This window comes from Macadamia integrifolia, chromosome 9, assembly GCF_013358625.1.
Source record: "Macadamia integrifolia cultivar HAES 741 chromosome 9, SCU_Mint_v3, whole genome shotgun sequence".
NCBI classification, from domain to species: domain Eukaryota; kingdom Viridiplantae; phylum Streptophyta; class Magnoliopsida; order Proteales; family Proteaceae; genus Macadamia; species Macadamia integrifolia.
Window position 1 is genome coordinate 4,467,468 of NC_056565.1, and position 6,419 is coordinate 4,473,886.

The following is a 6,419-nucleotide window of genomic DNA, read 5'->3' on the forward strand; positions in this document are numbered from 1 at the left end:
TTTTTTTTTTTTTTTTTTTAAACACATTTTAAAATTACTTGATGCAGATTCCAAATATAGATTTTTTATTGGTAGGTGTATAGTTTTGTTAACACTTAAAATGTATGAGATCAGCTTTACTCATAGTTGTCACGGCGTCAAATCGATCCAAGGCGGCGAAGGGGTGGCTAATCGCTTTGGCGATGAATCGCCCGTTATGGCTTTGCCATGGCGGTCAAATTGCCCATGTATTTTTTTTTATTTTCCCTATTTCCTAAAGTTATTTAATATACTACTTTTTTATTTCCCCTATTTTCTAAAGTTATTTAGCATGCTACAAGCCTACAATATATACCCTATAACATATAAAACCAACATTAAGCAACATCAAATCATCAAAAATCAACATAGCCCTATCAAAATCACCCTGCATTTTACAAAAAATCGACCACCTAGTGAATCAGGCGTGACTTGGCGTCCATAGTGGTGCCATGGCAACGCCTATCAGCCAATGGCGACCGTCATTTGTGAGTCACGTAAATCGTAGCACTACCATGAACTTCTTTTTCTGCCAGGACGCCAAATCGCCGCCTTAGTGACGCCATGACAACTATGGCTTTACTCCACCAAAAATAACCAAAACAAGCAAAACAAAAACACGATTCACAAATAAGGTTTGGCTTTTGTCAAGGGTTTTAAGAAAGGGCTTTGAGAAGAAATCAAGGAATAAGGAAGAACCACTGATCCAGGTGATCATTTTGCTCCGGCAGTGGTGAGCTTCATTCTTCTTTGACAAGAGTAGAAATATAGTGGATGACCTTAGGGCTTAGGCACTCATTTTGGTATCATAGAGATAAGTATAATAAATACTTATTTTTTTGTCTTCTTTTCTTTATATTTATAATTTTGTTTCATAATTATGTATTTATATTATATGTTAATATGTTATGATGATTGATGATTGATGATTGATGATTGATGATTGGTGATTGGTGATTGGTGATTGATGATTGAATATTGATGATTGATGAAGATGAACTTAGTTTATTCACTTTATTGATTTGTTTTCTTGATAAATATCTTACATTGGTATGAATATGAACCTTTAATATTTATTTAACATATAAGTAATAGGATTCAGCTAGGATTTAAGCCAAATAGGTTGGTTTTATAAAAAAAATTACATAGGAACGCTTTAGTCGATAAGGCGACGCTTTATGCCCACCTTATGGCTAAGGCGCTCCGAAAGACCCTCAAATGCCTCTGTCGCCTTACCGCCTTACCGCCTTAAAAACTATGCTATAATCCTACTTTATCTCTTTCAACTATTTTGCAAGTTCCATCATTTCCTACTAACTCATTGTCAATTGGTAGTCTGACTTACAAAGTCACATTTTTCCCGTCCCATTGTGTTTTTCAGAATCCGGTGATGAAGCAATGATTGGCCCTTGTAGGGTGCACGGTGGTCTATATCTACTTGATGATGACTCATCTTCAGTCTCTGGTCAAGCTCTTCAAATATCTTCTTCATCACATCCCATCTCTGAGTTACTACAGTGGTGTTGAACAGAAGAATCGCCATCTTTGTGAGGTCGCATGCTCTCTTTTGTTTGAGATGCATGGTCCTCCTCGATACTAGAGTGACGCAGTTCTTACTGCAACTTTTCTGATTAACTAGAATGCTTTCTCAAGTCCTTGACTTCTGCTCTCCCCTATATCTTCTCTATGGCTCTGTTGCTTTTCATATTCCTCCCAAGGTCTTCAACTGTGTCTATTATGCTCGTGATCATCATCCTCACGGGAAGTTTGATCCACATGGTATCCGGTGCATTTTTTTGGGGTACTATGCCACTTAGAAAGGCCATCAGTGTTATCACGCTCCCTCTCGGCGTTGGTTTGTGACTATGGATATTGTCTTTCACGAATCTGCGCCTTACTACACAGCAACACATCTTCCGAGGAAGTCTTGTTCCACAGTGGAAGATGTGCCGCCTCTTGGATTTGACACACCACCATCTGTTACCCCTGTCGATGTTCCTATTCAAGGTAAGACTGACACTCCTACTCCAGCTCGGCCTTGTCTAGAGATGTGTGATTATGGTCGCAGACAGTTGACCTAGACCACTGCACATCCTGCACCTACTCTACCATGCCAATCATCTCCTCACGAACCTGATCCAATCCCCTCTGATCCAGGTAATTCTCTTTCCCAGCTAATGATGTTCCAGTGATTAGTGTGGACTCTACTCTTGAGTTGCCTATTGCTATTTGCAAAGGCACTAGATCCTGCACTGTCCATCTTATTGCTAAAATTGTTTCTTATGACTCACTTTCTCCATCCTACTATAGTTTTGTGTCCTCTATGTCCTCTGTCAATTCTCCATACTTGGCAGGAAGCAAGTGCAAACTCACAACGGAAAGTAGCTACTGTTGAGGAGATGCAGGCATTAAGGAGGAATGACATAGGATTTAGTGTGTCTTCCCTCATAGAAGAAGACAGCTTGTTGTAAGTGGGTCTTCACAGTTAAGCAAAAGGTTGATGGTAAAGTGGATTGTTACAAGGCTAGATTGGTTTCTAAGGGCTTTACCCAAACCTATGGGATTGACTACCAAGAGACATTTGCTCAAGCAACTAAGATGAACACGATATGTGTTATCTTATCTTGTGTTGTTAACTTAGGTTGGAACCTTCAACAGTTGGATGTGAAGAATGCGTTCCTTTATCGGGAACTTAAGGCGGAAGTGTATATTGACATTCTTCCTGGGTTCACTAGCACCAAAACCCAAGGGAAGGTGTGCAAGCTGAAGCGCACATTATACGGGCTGAAGCATAGTTTAAAGTATCTCCGATACAATACGATACCCTCCCATACGTATCTTAAATTTAGCCGATCAATATAACATCCGATACTGATACTTTAATCCTTGATCTTTAGCATATCTTAGCGTATCTCCGATACGATATGATACCCTCTGATACATATCTTAAATTTAGCCGACCGATATAGCGACCGATACCGATACTTTAATCCTTGGGATGAAGGAATCCCCTCATTCTTGGTTCAGCCAATTTCACAAGGCTATGATTGCTACAAGCTACTCTCAAAGCAATGCCGACCACATCTGTTCATCAAGAGATCCAGTGGAAAGATTGTTATCGTCTACGTAGATGATATTGTTGTTACAGGTGATGACCTTGAAGGGATTTCTTGCCTTAGCAATACCTGGGTGAGAAATTTGAAATTAAAGATCTTGGACAGCTTTGTTACTCCTTTGGCATTGAAGTTGGCAAGTCTTCTCGTGGAATGTACTTGTCTTAGCGAAAGTATGTGTTTAACCTTCTTTCTAAGACAGGTATGTTGGGATGCAAGTCGGCAGATACTCCTATTGATGCCAATGGTTACCTCGTTAACAAGGAAGGTGATCATATGGATAAGGGGAGATATCAAAAATTAGTTGGACCTTTGATCTTTGATCTATCTTTCTCATACATGCCCTGACATAGCATATGTTGTTAGCTTGGTTAGCCAATACATGCATGATCCTTGTTCATCACACATTAAAGCGATGTTGCACATTCTTCGTTATGCAAAATCCGCCCTAGGACTTGGCATCCTCTTTTCTTCTCAGGATCACCTTCGGGTCAAGGCTTTCATGGATGCTAATTAGGCAGGTTCACCCAATGACCGCAGGTCTACCACTAGCTATGGCACCTTTGTTGGTGGTAACCTTGTTACTTGGCACAGAAAGAAGCAAGCAGTTGTTGCCCAGTCTAGTGCTGAACCGATGTTCTGTGCTATAGCCCATAGCATTTATGAGCTTTTATAGCTTCATGGTCTTCTCAGATATTTGGCCGTCCCTGTTACTCTTCCTATGAAGCTATTTTGTGATAGCAAATTTGCCATCAGCATTGCACACAACTCAGTCTAGCATGATCGAACCAAACAAGTGGAGAGTGATCAGCACTCCATCAAAGAGAAATTGGATATGGGTCTTATTACTGTGCCTTCTGTACCTAGCAGTGAACAATTGGCTGATGTATTTACTAAGGGTCTTAGTAGTAAGATTTTTCATCCTATTATCTGCAAGTTGGGCATATATAATAGTTGTGCACCAGCTTGAGGGGGAGCGTTGTAAATGGGTACAACGGTAAAATTCTCTATTAGAGTACTTTAGTCTTGTACTCATTTCTAGAAAGTTCTCTTCCATATTATAAATAGAGTTGGCCTGTGTCCATTAGACATAAGTCATTATTCCCCTCAAAAACACTGGGAAGGAAACTCAAGGGAAGGTTTGCAAGCTAAAGTGGGCACTATATAGGCTGAAGCAATGTGGGCATTATATGGGCTGAAGCAATCTCCTACGGCATGGTTTGGTCACTTCCACAAGGCCATGATCGTAAAAGGATTCAAACAAAGTAATGTTGATCACACCCTATTCATAAAGAGGGTGGATGACCAAATTACTATCCTTATTGTGTATGTGGATGATATAGTTGTCACTAGGAATGATTCAACTGCATAGTTTTCGGGGTAAGGTAAGGTACGAATGTTGTGACCCGGTGGTCAAGCAATCGAAATAGCCTCTCAACATTCTCGAGGTAAGGCTGCATAGTTCTCACCCCCCCCCTAAAAGACCTCCCTCACGCAGGGAGCCTTGTGCACCGGGTGTGCCCTTTTTTTTTTCTATAAGGAATGATTGAGCTGAAATATCTAACCTCATGGCTTATCTGGGTAAAGAGTTTGAAATCAAGGACCTAGGCAAACTAAGGTACTTCCTTGGTATTGAGGTGGTAAGGTCTACCAAAGGTGTGGCTCTCTCCCAGCGAAATGCACCCTAGATCTTCCAAAAACTGGTATGTTGGGATGTAATCCATCTGATACACTCGTTGAGGCTAATACTCATCTGAAAATCAAGGATGGGGAACCTATTGATAAGGGTCGATATCAGATGCTTGTTGGTCGACTTATTTAGCTATCCCATACTTGACCAAACATTGCCCATACAGTTAGTTTGGTGAGTCAATAAAAGCATGATCCATGTTCTTCTCACATGGAACTTGTGTTTCACATTGTTCATTACCTGAAGTAAGCTCTAGGGAAAGGGATTCTGTTCTCTCTCTCTCTGATCACATGCATGTAGAAGCATATACTGATGTTGATTGGGTTGGCTCTCCAGATGACCGTCGATCTACATCAGGCTATTGTACTTTAATTGGTGAAACTTTGTTACATGGCGTAGCAAGAAGCATCCAATTGTAGCGAGATCTAGTGCAAAGGCTGAGTTTCGAGACACGGCACATGGCATTTGCCAGTTAACTTGGCTTCAAGGGCTCTTTCAAGACCTGGGTGTGCCTATTCAATTGCCCATGTTGTTGTGTTGTGATAATTAATCAGCCATTAGCATTGCACACAATCCAGTTCAGCATGATCGTACTAAGCATGTGGAGATTAATAGAAATTTTATCTAGGAGAAATTAGAGCAAGGCCTTATACGTATCCCATTTAAGAGAAGTAAAGAGCAGCTAGCAGATGTTCTTGCAAAGGGACTTAGTAGTAAGGTTTTTTTATTCTATTTACTGCAAGTTGGGTTGTGTAATATCCATACACCAACTTGAGGGGGAGTGTTGGACTGTGGGAATAAGGGTAGAACTGTCCACAGGGGCATACTTGTCATTATAATGTCTTAAAACCCTAATCCAACTATTATAAATAAAGGTCGGCTTGGTGTCAATTGACACAATTCACAATTCCCCAAATCGACAAACAGAATTACAGTGCTGGATATGACATGATATACAAGGATTCTCTCATTTCCCTATTTCATCCGAATATCCGATGCCTTCCTGATGGGATGAGGTCCAACATATTAACTACAAAAGCAACAGTAGAACATTGTATAGCAATCAGTAAGATAATGTCACTTGTCAATCACTAGTCATGGGGTTCACTTGGGTACTTCAACTTTGACTACTCTTTTGCTTTGGGGTGGGATAAGCAATAAAATTTTACTATAGAGAAAGAAAGCTTCAGAAACATAAAATACATCAACAAGGCTGGAAAAAAGACCCTAAAACCCAAAGAACTGATTACATGATAGGATGAAGCCCCAAGAAAAGCTGACGTCCCTCACCCAACTTTAGCTAGCTCATCAGAAAAAGCACTAGTCAATATCATCCTCCATGCACTTAAATGTTGACATCTTAGTTTTCAACAGGTCATGGGCCTTCATGCTTCAGGGTCGTTCTTCAAGTGCTATCTTATAGAAAAAATCCAAAGAAGCAGAATAGTGATGCAATTGTTTCAAAGGAAGTTTACCCCTGTTTTGGTATAATTACACTATCAATCTTTTTGTTCTTCTGATCACGTTCTACCACTGCTTCAGGCCTTTGATAATTCCTTTTCTTTCTTTCTCTATTTTTTTTTTTTTCCCTCCAATTT

At 40.2% G+C, this 6,419-nt stretch overlaps 1 protein-coding gene across 2 annotated transcripts in view; it reads right to left on the minus strand.

Annotated features, from left to right (window-relative positions):
* LOC122089261 (probable bifunctional methylthioribulose-1-phosphate dehydratase/enolase-phosphatase E1) overlaps positions 1–6,419 on the minus strand; it is a 52,476-nt gene that overhangs the window by 22,378 nt on the left and 23,679 nt on the right. The window lies entirely within an intron of this gene.